Genomic DNA, 15,947 nt, shown 5'->3' with positions numbered 1-15,947 from the left:
GAAAATTGGAGATATCAAGGGAACATTTTACCCAAAGATGGGCACAATAAAGGACAGAAATAGTATAGACCTAGTAGATCCAGAGGAGATCAAGAAGAAATGGAAAGAATACATGGAAGAACAGTACAAAAAAGATTTTAATTAACTATGTTACTGATGGTGTGGCCAGCCACCCAGAGAAAGAAATTCTGGAAAGTGAAGTCATGTTGTCCTTAGGAAGCCCTGTTATTACTAAGCTAGTGGATATGACCAAATTCCAGTAGAACTATTCAAAACCCTAAAGGATGATGCCATTAAGGTATTGTATTCAATATGCCAGCAAATCTGGAGGACCCAGAAGTGGCCATAGGACTGAAAATGGTCAATCTTCTTCCCAATTCCCAAGAAGGGTAGTACTAAATAATGTGCTAACCACTGGACTGCTGCACTCATCTCCCATGCTACTAAGGTCATACTTAAAATCCCACATGCTAGGCTTCAGCATTATGTAAACCAAGAACTTTCAGATGTCCAAGCTGGGTTTAGAAAAGGAAGAGGAACAAGAGATCCAATTGCCAACATTCGCTTGATCAAAGAGTTCAGTTCATTTCAATCACTCAGTCATGTCCGATTCTTCATGACCCCATGGACTGCAGCACACCAGGCTTTCCTGCCCATCACCAACTCCTGGAGTTTTCTCAAATTCATGTGCATCGAGTCAGTGATACCATCCAACTATCTCTTCCTCTGTGATTCCCTTCTCCCCCTGCCTTCAATCTTCCCTAGCATCAGTGCTTTTTCCAGTGAGTCAGTTTTTCACATCAGGTGGCCAAAATATTCAGCTTTAGCATCAGTCCTTCCAATGAATATTCAGGAATTATTTCTTTTAAGATTGACTTGTTTGATCTTCTTGCACTCCAAGGAACTCTCGAGAGAGTTCCCCATAACACAGTTCAAAAGCATCAATTCTTTGGTGCTTAGCTTTCTTTATAGTCCAACTCTCACATCCATATATGACTACTGGAAAAACCATACCTTTGACTAGATGTACATTTGTCAGCAAAGTAATGCCTCTGCTTTTTAATATGCTGTCTAGTTTGGTCATAACTTTTCTCCCAAGGAGCAAGTATGTTTCAATTTCATGGCTGCACTCACCATCTGCAGTGATTTTAGAGCCCAAGAAAATAAAGTCTGTCACTGTTTCCATCGTTTCCCCATTTGTTTGCCATGAAGAGATGGGACCAGATGCCATGATCTTAGTTTTTTTTAAAAATTTTAAATTTAAATTTACTTATTTTAATTGGAAGCTAATTACTTTACAATATTGTATTGATTATGCCACACATTAACATGAATCCTCCACCAGCGTACACATGTTCCCCATCCTGAAGCCCCCTCCCACCTCCCTCCCAAAAGATGGTAACGATAACCCTGTATGCGAGACAGCAAAAGAGACACAGATGTATAGAACCATCTTTTGGACTCTGTGGGAGGGGGAGAGGGTGAGATTATTTGGGGGAATATCATGGAAACATGTATAATATCATGTAAGAAACAAATTGCCAGTCCAGGTTCGATACAGGATCCTTGGGGCTGGTGCACTGGGATGACCTGGAGGGAGGGATCTTAGTTTTTTGAATGTTGATTTCTAAGCCAACTCTTTCACTCTCCTCTTTCACTTTTGTCAAGAGGATCTTTAGGTTTTTTTTTTTTCCATTTCTACCATAAGAGTGGTGTCACCTGTATCTGAGGTTATTGATATTTATCCCAACAATTTTGATTCAAGCATGTGCTTCATCCAGCCCAGCATTTTGCATATAAGTTAAATAAGCAGAGTAACAATATACATCCTTGACGTACTCCTTTTGCAATTTGGAACCATTCCATTGTTCCATGTCTGGTTCTAAGTGTTGCTTCTTGACCTGCATACAGATTACTCAGGAGGCAGGTAAGGTGGTGTAAGGCAGGTAAGGTATTCCCATCTGTTGAAGAATTTTCCACAGCTTGTTTTGACCCACACGGTCAAAGGCTTTGATATAGTCAATAAAGCAGAAGTAGATGTTTTTCTGGAATTATCTAATGATCCAACAAATGTTGGCAAGTTGATCTCTGGTTCCTCTGTCTAAATCTAGCTTGAACATCTGCAAGTTCTTGGTTCATGTACTATTGAAGCCTGGCTTGGAGAATTTTGAGCATTACTTTGCTATTGTGTGAGATGAGTGTAATTGTGAGGTAGTTTGGACGTTCTTTGGCTTTGCCTTTCTTTGGGATTGGAAAGAGAAAGCTAGGGAACTTCAGAAACACACGTACTTTTGTCTCATCGACCATGCCAAAGCCTTTGTGTGGATCATGACAAACTGTGGACAGTTCTTAAAGAGATGGAATACCAGACCACCTTACCTGTCCCCTGAGAAACCTGTATGCAGATCAAGAAGCAAAAGTTAGAACCCTGTATGGAACAATTAACTAGTTCATGATTCAGAAAGGAGGAGAACAGGGCTATCTACTGTTTGTTTACTATATTCACTGAGCACAGCATGAGTAATGCCAGGCTGGGTGAGTTACAAGCTGGAATCAAGATAGACAGGAGAAACTTCAACAACCTCAGATATGTGGATGACACCACTCTAATGTCAGAAAGTGAAAAGCAGCTGAAGAGTCTATTAATGGGGGTGAAGGAGGAGAGTGAAAGCTGCTAAAAACTAAATATTAAAAAACTGAGATCATGGCATCTAGCCACATTACTTCATGGCAAATAGAGGTGGAAAAGTTGGAAGTAGTTACAGATTTCCTTTTCTTGGGCAGTAAAATCACTCTGGATGGTGATTGCTGTCATGAAATCAGAAGACTATTGCTCCTTGGCAGAAAAGTTATGACAAACCTAGACAGTGTGTTGAAAAGCAGAGGCATTACCCTGCTGACAAAGATCCATATAGTTAAGGCTATGGTCTTCCCAGTGGTCATGTACAGTTGTGAGAGCTGGACCATAAAGAAAGCAGAGAGCTGAAGAATTGATGCCTTTGAACTATGGTGCTGGAGAAGACTCCTGCAAGTCCCTTGGACAGCAAGGAGAGCAAACCAGTCAATCCTAAGGGAAACCAATCCTGAATACTCATTGGAAGGGCTGATGCTGTAGCTGAAGCTCCAGTATTTTGATCACCTGATGCAAAGAGCTGACTCATTGGAAAAGTCCCTGATGCCAGAAAAGATTGAGGGCAGAAGGAGAAGAGGGCATCAAAAGATGAGATGGCTGGATGTTATAACCAATGCAATGGACATGAACTTGGGCAAACTTCCAGAGATGGCGAGGAACAGGGAGGCCTAGCATGCTGCAGTCCATGGTGGCAAAGAGTAGGACAAGACTGGGTGACTGAATAACAGCACCTGTTGTGATGTTCAACTGGATTCCTCATGAAAGTGAAAGTGAAAGTGAAGTCGCTCAGTCGTGTCCAACTCTTAGCGACCCCATGGACTGTAGCCTACCAGGCTCCTCAGTCTATGGAATTTTCCAGGCAAGAGTACTGGAATGGGTTGCCATTTCCTTCTCCAGGGGATCTTTCCAACCCAGGGATCGAACCTGGGTCTCCTGCACTACAGGCAGACGCTTTACCATTTGAGCCACCAGGGAAGAAAGGAATTTGTAAAAATGTTGAATGAGTTCAGGATAAGGGCCAACATCTGCAGCACATACTTTATAGCACTATACCTAGATTGACACAGTTGACTCTTTACTTGGTTATGAGGCTACAGTCATTCACAGGTCTCCTAAATATACTGTTATCTCCTTCTTTATTTCTCAGTAATATCTATAGGGTTATCAGTTGATACTTTATCTAACATTGGGCCAAAATTGAGACACCTGCTGGTATAAGATTATATTGAACTTTCAATCTGGTAATCCTAGTAATAAGAAATAAATCAGTTAAATCTAGCATGACATGCATAGGAAGTCCATACTGGCCCTTTATACTGATCACTTACATTTTTAACCTTTCAAAACAGTCACATATTTAGATCTCAAAATTAGTTTGATTGAATTACAGCAGTGACCTGCTAGTCAGGAGCCTAGGTTCTAATTTTGCAATCTCTATCTAATTGTGTAACCTTGAACAAATAATTTCATTTCTGCATCCTCAAGTTGTGGAATGCATTGGCTAGAATGCATAATTTCTAAATCATTCTTTTTTAAATGGATTATAATCACTTTACAATTTTCTGTTAGTTGCTGATGTAGAACAAAGTGAATCAATTATATATATACATATATCCCCTCCCTCTTGAATCTTCCTTCCACTTTCCTCTGCCACATCTCTAAGTCATCATAGATCATCAAGCTGAGCTCCCTGCACTACATAGTACCTTCCCATTAGCTATCTATTTTTTAATTAAAATATATTTGCTTTACCGAATTTTGTTGTTTTCTCTCAAACCTCAACATGAATCAGTCATAGGTATACATATGTCCCCTTACTCTTGAACCTTCCTCCCATTTTTCTCCCCATCCCACCACTCTAGGTTGGTACAGAGACCCTGTTTGAGTTCCTTGAGACATTCAGCAGATTCCCATTAGCTATCTATTTTATATATGGTAATATAAGCTTCTGTGTTACTCTCTACATAAAGCTCACCTTCTCCTCCCCTTTCCCCATGTCCATAAATCTGCACTCTATGTCTGTTTGTCCATTGCTGCCCTGCAAATAAATTCTTTGGTACCATCTTTCTAGGTTCCATATATATGTGTTAATATTTGATATTTATCTTTCTCTTTCTTAATCACTTCACTGTGTATAAAAGGCTCTAGGTTCATCCACCTCATTAGAAATAACTCAAATGTATTCCTTTTTATGGCTGAGTAATATTTCATTGTGTATATGTATCATAACATTTTGTTTTTGTATTTTTAAATTATTTATTTATTTTAATTGGAGGCTAATTACTTTACAATATTGTTGTGGTTTTAGCCATACATTGATATGAATCAGCCATGGGTGTACATGTGTCCCACCATTCTGAACTCCCCTCCTACCTCCCTCCACACCCCATCCCTCTGGGTTGTCCCAGAGAACCAGCTTTGGGTGCCCTGCTTCATGCACTGAACTTTCACTGGTCATCTGTTTTACATAGGGTAGCATATAGGTTTCAATGTTATTCTCTCACATTGTCCCACCCTCACCTTCTCCCACATAGTCCAAATGTCTGTTCTTTTCATCTGTGTCTCTTTTGCTGTCTTGCATATAGGGTCACTATTACAATCTTTCTAAACTATATATATATATATATATATATATATATATATATATATATATCTTAATACACTGTATTGGTGGTTTCTTTCTGGCTTAGTTCACTCTGTATAATAGGCTCCAGTTTCTTCCACCTGATTAGAACTAACTCAAATGTATTCTTTTTTGTAGCTGAGTAATATTACATTTTGTATATGTACCACCACTTCCTTATCCATTCATCTGCTGATGAACATCTAGGTTGCTTCAATGTCCTAGCTATTGTAAACAGTGCAGTGAACATTGGGAGACATGTGTCTCAGTTCTCAATGGTTTCCTCAATGTGTATGCCCAGCAGTGAGATTGCTGGGTCGTATGGCAGTTCTATTTCCAGTTTCTTAAGGAATGTCCACACTGTTCTCCACAGTGGCTATACTACTTTGCATCCCCACCAACAGTTTAATAGAGTTCTTTTTCCTCCACACCTTCTCCAGCATTTGCTCTTTGATGGAAACCATTCTGAACTGGCGTGAGATGACACCTCATTGTGGTTTTGATTTGCATTTATCTGATAATGAGTGATGTTGAGGATCTTTTCATGTGTTTGTTAGCCATCTGTATGTCTTTGGAGAAATGTCTGTTTAGCTCTTTGGCCCAATTTTTTATTGGGTGGTTTATTTTTCTGGTATTGGGCTTCATGAGATGCTTGTATATTTTTGAGATTAATTGTCACTTGCTACCTTTTCTATTGATTTTCCCATTCTGAAGGCTGTCTTTTCACCTTGCTTATAGTTTCCTTCGTTGTGCAAAAGCTTTTAAGTTCAATTAGGTCTTATTTGTTTATTTTTGTTTTTATTTCCATTAATTTGAGAGGTAGATCATAGAGGGTCTCGCTGTGGTTTATGCCAGAGAGTGTTTTGCCTATGTTTTTCTCTAAGAGTTTTATAGTTTCTGGTTTTATAGTTAGATCTTTAATTCATTTTAAGTTTATTATTTTGTGTGGTGTTAGAAAGTATTAATTTCATTCTTTTACAGGTGGTTGACCAGTTTTCCCAGTACCACTTGTTAAAGAGATTGCATTTTCTACATTGTATATTTTTGCCCCCTTTGTCAAAGATAGGATGTCCATAGGTGTGTGGATTTATCTCTGGGCTTTCTATTTTGTTCCATTGATCTTTATTTCTGTCTTTGTGCCAGTACCATACTATCTCGATGACTGTATCTTTGTGATAAAGTCTGAGGTCAGGCAGGTTGACTCCTCCAGTTCCATTCTTCTTTCTCAATATTACTTTGCCTATTCGAGGTTTTTTGGGTTTCCATATAAATTTTGAAATTAACTTTTTTAGTTCTCTGAAAAATACCGTTGGTAGCTTGATAGGGATTGCATTGAATCTATATAGATTGTTTTGTGTATTATACTCATTTTCATTGCATTGATTCTTCCAACCCCAAAACATGGTATATTTCTCCATCTTTTGTGTCATCTTTTATTTCTTTCATCAGTGTTTTCTAGTTTTCTATATATAGGTTTTTTTTTTTCCTTAGGTAAATTTATTCCTAAGTATTTTATTCTCTTCATCACAATCGTGAATGGGATTGTTTCCTTAATTTCTCCTTCTGTTTTCTCATTGTTAGTGTGTAGAAATGCAAGGGATTTCTGCGTATTAATTTTATATCCTGCAACTTTATTGTATTCACTGATTAGCTCTAGTAATTTTCTGGTGGGTCTTTAGGGTTTTCTATGTAGAGGATCATGTCATCTGCAAACAGTGAGAGTTTTATTTCTTATTTTCCAATTTGGATTCATTTTATTTCTTTTTCTTCTCTGGTTGCTGTGGCTAAAACTTCCAAAACTATGCTGAATAGTAGTGGTGAGAGTGGGCACCATTGTCTTGTTCCTGATTTTAGTGGAAATGCTTTTAATTTTTCTCCATTTAGAATAACGCTTACTGTTGGTTTGTGGTATATTGCTTTTATTTTTTTTTTTTTTAGTTTTTTATTTTTTAAATTTTAAAATCTTTAATTCTTACATGCGTTCCCAAAGGTATGTTCCTTCTATGCCTGCTTTCTGGAGAGTTTTGATCAAAAATCGGTGTTAAATTTTATCAAAGGCTTTCTTTACATCTATTGAGATATTCATATGTTTTTTATCTTTGAATTTGTTAATATAGTGTATACATTGATTAATTTATAAATATTGAAGAATCCTTGCATCCCTGGGATAAAGCCCACTTGGTCATGATGTATGATCTTTCTAATCTGTTGCTGGATTATGTTTGCTAGGATTTTGTTGAAGATTTTTGCATTTATGTTCATCAGTGATATTGGCCTGTAGTTTCTTTTTTGTTGCATCTTTGTCTGGTTTTGGTATTAGGGTGATGGTGGCCTCATGGAATGAGTTTGGGAGTTTGCCTTCCTCTGCAATTTTCTGGAATAGTTTGAGTGGGATAGGTGTTAGCTCTTCTTTAAATTTTTGGTAGAATTCACGTGTGAAGCCATCTGGTCCTGGCTTTTAGTTTGTTGGAAGACTTTTGTCTACAGTTTTGATTTCTGTGGTTGTGATAAGTCCATTAATTTTTTTATTTCTTCCTGGTTCATGTTCGGAAGGTTATTCTTTTCTAAGAATTTTTCCATTTCTTAAAACTTGTTCATTTTATTGGCATATAATTGCTGATAGTAATCTCTCATGATCTTTTTTATTTCTGTGTTGTCGGTTGTGATTTCTCCATTTTCATTTCAAATTTTATTGATTTGATTCTTCTCCATTTTTTTCTTGATGAGTCTGGCTAATGGTTTGTGTGTTTTGTTTATCTTCTCAAAGAACCAGCTTTTAGGTTTTTTTATTTTTACTTTTTTTTTTATTTTGCTATCATCTCCTTTGTTTCTTTTTCATTTGTTTCTGTTGTGATTTTTATGATTTATTTCCTTCTACTAACTTTGAGATTCTTCTTTTTCTAGTTGCTTTAGATGTAAAATTTGGTTGCTTATTTGATGTTTCTCTCATTTCTTGAGATAGGCATGTATTACTATGAACATCCCTCTAAGTACTGCTTTTACGGAATCTCATAGGTTTTGGGTTCTCATGTTTTCATTTTCATTTGTTTCTATGCATAGTTTTATTTTCTTTTTGATTTCTCCTGTGATCTGTTGTTTATTCAGAAGCGTGTTGTTTAGCCTCCATAAGTTTGTATCTTTAATAGCTTTCTTCCTGTAGTTGATATATAATCTTACCACATTGTGATTGGAAAAGATGGTTGAAATGACTTCAATGTTTTTTAATTTACCAAGGCTACATTTATGGCCCAGGATGTGATCTATCCTGGAAAATGTTCAGTGTGCACTTGAAAAAACAGATGAATTCTGTTGTTTTTGGGTGAAATGCCCGATAGATATCAATTAGGTGTAACTGGTTCCTTGTATCATTTATAGCTTGTGTTTCCCTGCTAATTTTCTGTTTGGTTAGTCTATCAATAGGTGTGAGTGGGGTATTAAAGTACCCCACTATTAATGTGTTACTGTTAATTTCCTCTTTTATACTTGTTATCATTTGCCTTGCATATTGAGATGCTCCTATGTTGGTTGTATATCTTCTTCTTGGGTTGTTATATAATTATCATATCTTCTTCTTGGATTAATACTTTGATCATTATGTAGTGTCCATCTTTGTCTCTTATCACGATCTTTATTTCAAAGTCTATTTTATCTGATAAGCTTCCCTCTTTTGGTCCCCAATTGCATGAAATATATATTTCCAGCCCTTGAGTTTCAGTTTGTGTGTGTCCCTAGGTTTGAGGTGGGTCTCTGGAAGACCACATATATAGGGGTCTTGTTTTTGTATCCGTTTGGCCAGTGTTTTTCTTTTGGTTGGAGCATTTAACCCACTTACATTTAAGATGATTATTGATTTACTTTGCTGTTTTGGGTTCATTTTTATACATCTTTAATGTGTTTCCTGTCTAGAGAATATCCTTTAGCATTTGTGGAAGAGCTGGTTTGTTGCTGAATTCTCTCAGCTTTTGCTTGTCTGTAAAGTTTTTGATTTTTCCTTCATATCTGAATGAGATCCCTGCTGGGTACTCTTGGTTGTAGGTTTTTCCCTTTCATCACTTTAAGTATGTCCTGCCATGCCCTTCTGGTCTGGAGAGTTTCTATTGAAAGATCAGCTATTATCCTTATGGAGATCCCCTTGTGTGTTATTTGTTGCTTTTCACTTGCTGCTTTTAATATTTGCTGTTTGTGTTTGATCTTTGTTAGTTTGATTAATATGTGTCTTGGGATGCTTTGCCTTGGGTTTATCCTGTTTGGTATTCTCTGGATTTCTTGCATTTGGGTGGTTATTTCCTTCCCCACATTAGGGAAATTTTTGACTATTATCTACTCAAGTATTTTCTAATGCCCTTTCTTTCTGTCTTCTTATGGGACACCTATATTTCAAATGTTGGGACATTTAGCATTGTTTCAGGGGTCTCTGAGAGTGTCCTTATTTCAAGTCTTATTTTTTTTTTCTCTCTCTGCTTTATTTATTTCCACCATTCTATCTTCCTCCTCACTTATCCGCTTTTCTACCTCAGTTATTCTACTGTTGGTTCCTTTCAGAATGCTTTTGATCTCAGTTATTGCATTACTCATCACTGATTCATTCTTCTTTATTTCTTATCAGTCCCTGTTAAACATTTCTTGCACCTTCTCAATCCTTGTCTCTAGTCTATTTATCTGTAGCTCCATTTGGTTTTCAATATTTTGGATCATCTCTACTATCATCATTCTGAATTATTTTTCAGTAGACTCCTTCTCTCCTCCTCTTTGGTTTGGTTTTATCATGTTCCTTCACCTGCTGAATATTTCTCTGCCTTTTCAATTTGTTTACATTGCTGTATTTGAGGTTTTTGTTTCTGCAGCATGGAAGTTTATGCATGGTTCCTCTTAAGTATGGAGTCTGCTCCCTCTGAATGGGGTTGGACTAATGGTTTGTCAAGGTTTCCTGGTTGGGGGAGGTTGTGTCTGTCTTCTGGTGGGTGGAACCAGATCTTATCTCTCTGGAGTGCAATGAAATGTCCAGTATTGAGTTTTGGGGTGTCTATGGGTTTAGCATGGCTTTGGGCAGCCCATGTTTTAATATTCAAGATTGTATACCTGTTTTGGTGAAAATTATTGTGGTGTGTCTTGCACTGGGAACGCATGTACACCCGTGGTGGATTCATGTCAATGTATGGCAAAACCAATACAATACTGTAAAGTAAAATAAAGTAAAAATAAAAATAAAAAAAAAAGAAAAAAAAGAAAATAAAACCGCTAGGTTTATTGGTGAAACAATTCTTCAAAGTCAGGAACACCTAGAGAGGTTCACAACATTATATATAGGCAGGAGATAAAGGTGTCCAGGAGGAGAAAAGGGGTCATCAAAAGGGGACAGAGCAATCTAGCCATTAATCGAATCCCTAAGTGCTTTCCACTGCCTGGAACACCTAGAAAGATTCACAGAACTATATAGAGAAGAGAAGAGGGAGGAAGGAGGTAGAGGTGACCTGGAGGAGGAAAAGGAGAGTCAAAAGGGGAGAAAGCAATCCAGCCAGTAATCAAATCCCTGCTTTCAAAGAGACTGAGCTACCTTTCTGGGTGCCTGGTATCCTCAGCCAGGGTACAGAAGTTATTCTGTGGAAGTTGCTCAGCATTAAAATGATCTTTTGATGAATTTGTGAGGGAGAAAGTGGCCTTCCCATCCTATTTCTCTTCCATCTTGGCACCTCCCTCAGTACCACAACTTCTTTATCCATTCATCTGTCAATGGACATCTAGGTTTCTTCCATGTTCTAGCTATTTTTTAAAATCTCAGTTATATTTATTTATTTTACTTTACAATATTGTATTGGTTTTGCCATACATTGACATGAATCTGCCAAGGGTGTACATGTGTTCCCCATCCTGAACCCCCCTCCCACCTCTCTCCCCATACCATCCCTCTGGGTCATCCCAGTGCACCAGCACTGAGCACCCTGTATCATGCATCAAACCTGGACTGGCGATTTGTTATACATGTGATAATTTACAGGTTTCAATGCCATTCTCCCATATCATCCCACCCTCGCCCTCTCCCACAGAGTCCAAAAGACTGTTCTATACATCTGTGTCTCTTTTGGTGTCTCGCATACAGGGTATCATTACCATCTTTCTGAATTCCATATATATGCGTTAGTATACTGTATTGGTGTTTTTCTTTCTGGCTTACTTCACTCTATAATAGACTCCAGTTTCATCCACCTCATGAGAATGGATTCAAATTTATTGTTTTTAATGGCCGAGTAATATTCCATTGTGTATATGTACCACAGCTTTCTTATTTATTTGTCTGCTGATGGACATCTAGGTTGCTTCCATGTCCTGGCTATTATAAAGAGTGCTGCGATGAACATTGGGGTATACATGTCTTATTCAGTTCTGGTTTCCTCGGTGTGTGTGCCCAGCAGTGGGATTGCTGGGTCATATGGCAGTTCTTCTATTTCCAGGTTTTTAAGGAATCACTACACTGTTCTCCATAGTGGTTGTACTAGTTTGCATTCCCACCAACAGTGTAAGAGGATTCCCTTTTCTCCACAGCCTCTCCAGCATTTATTGCTTGTAGACTTTTGGATTGCAGCCATTCTGACTGGCATGAAATGATACTTCATTGTGGTCTTGATTTGCATTTCTCTGAGAATGAGTGATGTTGAGCATCTTTTCATGTATTTGTTAGCCATCTGTATGTCTTCTTTGGAGAAATGTCTGTTTAGTTCTTTGGCTCACTTTTTGATTGAGTCATTTATTTTTCTGGAATTCAGCTTCAGGAGTTGCTTGTATATTTTTGAGATTAATTTTTTGTCCGTTGCTTCATTTGCTATTATTTTCTCCCATTCTGAAGGCTGTCTTTTCACCTTGCTTATAGTTGCCTTTGTTGTGCAGAAGCTTTTAATTTTAATTAGGTCTCATTTGTTTATTTTTGTTTTTATTTCCAATATTCTGGGAGGTGAGTCATAGAGGATCCTGCTGTGGTTTATGTCTGAGAGTGTTTTGCCTGTTCTCCTGTAAGAGTTTTATAGTTTCTGGTCTTACATTTAGATCTTTAATCCATTTTGAGTTTATTTTTGTGTATGGTGTTAGAAAGTGTTCTAGTTTCATTCTTTTACACGTGGTTGACCAGCTTTCCCAGTATCACTTGTTAAAGAGATTGTCTTTTCTCCATTGTATATTCTTGCCTCCTTTGTCAAAGATAAAGTGTCCATAGGTGTGTGGATTTATCTCTGGGCTTTCTATTTTGCTACATTGGTCTATACTTCTATCTTCGTGTGAGTACCATACTATCCTGATGACTGTGGCTTTGTAGTAGAGACTGAAGTCGGGCAGGTTGATTATTCCATGTCCATTCTTCTTTCTCGATTGCTTTGGCTATTTAAGTTTTTTTTTTTTTTTAATTTCCATACAAATTGTGAAGTTTTTTGTTCTAGTTCTCTGAAAAATACCATTGGGAACTTGATAGGGATTGCACTGAATCTATAGATTGCTTTGGGTAGTATACGCATTTTCACTATATTGATTCTTCCGATTCATGAACATGGTATATTTCTCCATCTAATGTTCCAGCTATTGTAAATAAGGCTGCAGTGAACATTGTGGTATATGTGTTTTTTTCACTTTTGGTTTCCTCAGGGCATATGCCTAAGAGTGAGATTGATGTGTCATATGGTGGTTTTATTCCTAGTTTTTAAAGGAATCTCCTTACCATCTTCCATAGTGGTTGTATCAATTTAGATTCCCAGCAACAATGCAAGAGCCTTCCCTTTTCTCCACACCCTCTCCAGCATTTACTGTTTGTAGACTTTCTGATGATGGCCATTCTGACCAGTCTAAGGTGATATCTCATTGTAGTTTTGAAATGCATTTCTCTAATAATGAGTGATAACTGAGCATCTTTTCATGTGTTTGTTAACCATCTGTATATCTTCTTTGAAGAAATGTCTGCTTAGGTCTTTTTCCCACTCTTTGATTGGGTTGTTTGTTTTTCTGGTATTGAGTTATATGAGCTGCTTGTATATTTTAGAAATTAGTCCTTTGTCAACTATTTCATTTGCTATTATTTTTTCCCATTCTAAGGGCTGTCTTTTTACCTTGTTTATAGTTTCCTATGTTGTGCAAATGCTTTTAAGTTTAATTGGGTCCCTTTTGTATACTTGTGTATTTATTTCCCTTACTCTAGGAAGTGGATCATAGAGGATTTTGCTTTGATTTATGTCATTGAGTGTTCTGTATATGTTTTCCTCTAAGAGTTTTATAGGTTCTGGTCTTAGATTTAGGTCTTCAATAAATTTTGAGTGTATCTTTTTTGCATGGTGTTAGGAAGTGTTCTAATTTCATTCTTTTGCATGTAGCTTTCCAGTTTTTCTAGCACCATTTACTGAAGAGGCTGTCTTTGCCTCATTGTATGTTCTTGCTTCCTTTGTCAAATAAGGAACCCATAGGTGCAGTGTTTATTTCTGGGCTTTCTATCTTGTTCCCTTGGTCTATATTTCTGTTTTTGTGCCAATACCATACTGTCTTGGTGACTGTAGCTTTGTAGTATAATCTGAAGTCAGGAAGGTTGATTTCTCCAGATCCATTTTTATTTTTCAAAACTGCCTTGGCTATTCAGGGTCTTTTATATTTCCATATGAATTGTGAAAACTGTCTTTGGTAATTTGATAAGGATTGCATTGAATCTGTACAGTACTTTTGGTAGTATTATCATTTTCACAATATTGATTCTTCCTACCCAGGAACATGGAATATCTGTCCATCTGTTTATATCATCTTCGAGTTCTTTCATCAGTCTCTTATAATTTTCTGTATATAGCTCTTTTGTCTCCTTAGGTAGGTTTATTCCTAGATATCTTTTTGTTGTTGTTGTTGCATTGGTGAATGTGATTGATTCCTTAATTTCTCTTCCTGAATTTTCATTGTTAGTAAATAGAAATGCAAGTGATTTGTGTATTGATTTTGTAGCCTGAGACTTTGGTAAATTCACTGATTAGCTCTAGTAATTTTCTGATAGTATCTTTAGGGTTTTCTACTTATAGTATAATGTCATCTGTAACAGTGAGAGCTTTAGTTCTTCTTTTCAGAGTTGAATTAATTTCTTTTCCTTTGATTGCTGTAGCTAGGACTTCCCAAACTATGTTGGATAAGAGTGGTGAGAGTGGACACCCTTGTCTTGTCCTTGATCTTAGGGGGGATTTTTAAAGTTTTTCACCACTGAGGATAATGGTTGCTGTGGGCTTATCATATATGGCCTTTACTATGTTGAGGTAGGTTCCTTCTATGCCCATTTTTTGAAGAGATTTAATCATAAATGGGTGCTGAATTTTGTCAAAGGCTTTTTCTGCATCTATTGAGATTGCCATATGGTTTTCAACCTTTCAGTTTATTAATATGGTATATCACATTGGTTGATGTGTGTATATTATAGAATTCTTGCCTCCCTGGAATAAACACAAATTGATCATGGTGTATGAGCTTTTTGATATGTTGCTGAAATATGTTTACCAAAATATTGTTGAGGATATTTACATCTATGTTGATCCATAACATTGACCTGTAGTTTTCTTTTTTTGTGTATTGTCTTTGACTGGTATTGTTTTCAGGCTGATGGTGGCCTCATGGAACAAGTTTGGGTTTTTCTTCTTCTGACGTTTTTTGAAAGGATTTTAAAAGAATAGGTATTAGCTTGTCTCTATATGTTGGATAAAATTCAACCATGAATAAATCTGGTCCTAGGTTTTTGCTTTTTAGATTTTTGCTCACAGTTTCAGTTTCAGTGCTTTAATTGGGTTGTTCATAATTTCTTCTTGGTTCAGTCCTGGAAAATTGAAGTTTTCTAAGAATCTGCCCATTTTTTCCCTAGATTACCCATTTTATTTCCATATAGTTGTTCATAATAGTCTCTTATAATCCTTTGTATTTTTGCATTGTCTGTTGTTGTAACCTCTCCTTTCTCATTTCTAACTTTATTGATTTGATTCTTCTCTCTTTTTTGCTTGATGAATCTGGCTAAAAGTTTGTCAATTTTGTTTATCTTCTTAAAGAACCAACTTTTAGTCTTATTAATATTTACTATTGTTTTTTTTCATTTTCACCAACTTCTGCTCTGATCTTTATGATTTCTTTCCTTCTGCTAATTTTGCCTCTTTGTTTTTTTTTTTTTTTTGGTTGTTCTTTTCCCTCTTCTTTTATGTGTAATGTTAGGTTGTCTATTCAATATTTTTCTTGCTTCTTGAGGTAGGATTGTATTGTTATAAACTTCCCTCTTAGAACTGCTTTTGCTGCATCCTATAGGTTTTGAGTTGTGGTGTTTTTATTATCTTTGGTTTCCAGGAATTTTTTGATTTCCTTTTTAATTTCTTCAGTAACCTGTTGGTTACTTAGAAATGTATTGTTTAATCTCCATGTGTTTGTGTTTTTTACAATTCTTTTCTTGTAATTTATATCTAGTTTCATAGTGTTGTGGTCAGAGAACATGCTTGATACCATTTCAATTTTCTTAAATTTACCAAAGTTTGAATTGTGACTCAAGATGTGGTCTATCCTGGAGAATGTTCCATGTGCACTTGAGAAGAAGGTGTATTCTTCCGCATTTGGATGGAATGTCCTGAAGATATCAGTGAGATTGCTGTCATCTAATGTATCATTCAAGACTTGTGCTTCCTTATTAATTTTCTGATTTAATGATCTGCTCATTGGTGT

At 36.7% G+C, this 15,947-nt stretch overlaps 1 non-coding gene across 1 annotated transcript; it reads right to left on the bottom strand.

Moving 5' to 3' along the window:
• Positions 1-3,535: 3,535 nt before the first annotated feature.
• TRNAY-GUA (transfer RNA tyrosine (anticodon GUA)) lies at positions 3,536-3,607 on the bottom strand. The gene has a single exon. It is a non-coding gene; the product is annotated as a tRNA-Tyr (tRNA).
• Between the last annotated feature and the right edge of the window lie 12,340 nt (positions 3,608-15,947).

This window comes from Ovis canadensis, chromosome X, assembly GCF_042477335.2.
Source record: "Ovis canadensis isolate MfBH-ARS-UI-01 breed Bighorn chromosome X, ARS-UI_OviCan_v2, whole genome shotgun sequence".
In the NCBI taxonomy this organism is placed as follows: domain Eukaryota; kingdom Metazoa; phylum Chordata; class Mammalia; order Artiodactyla; family Bovidae; genus Ovis; species Ovis canadensis.
This window is presented reverse-complemented; position numbering and strand designations above follow the sequence as displayed.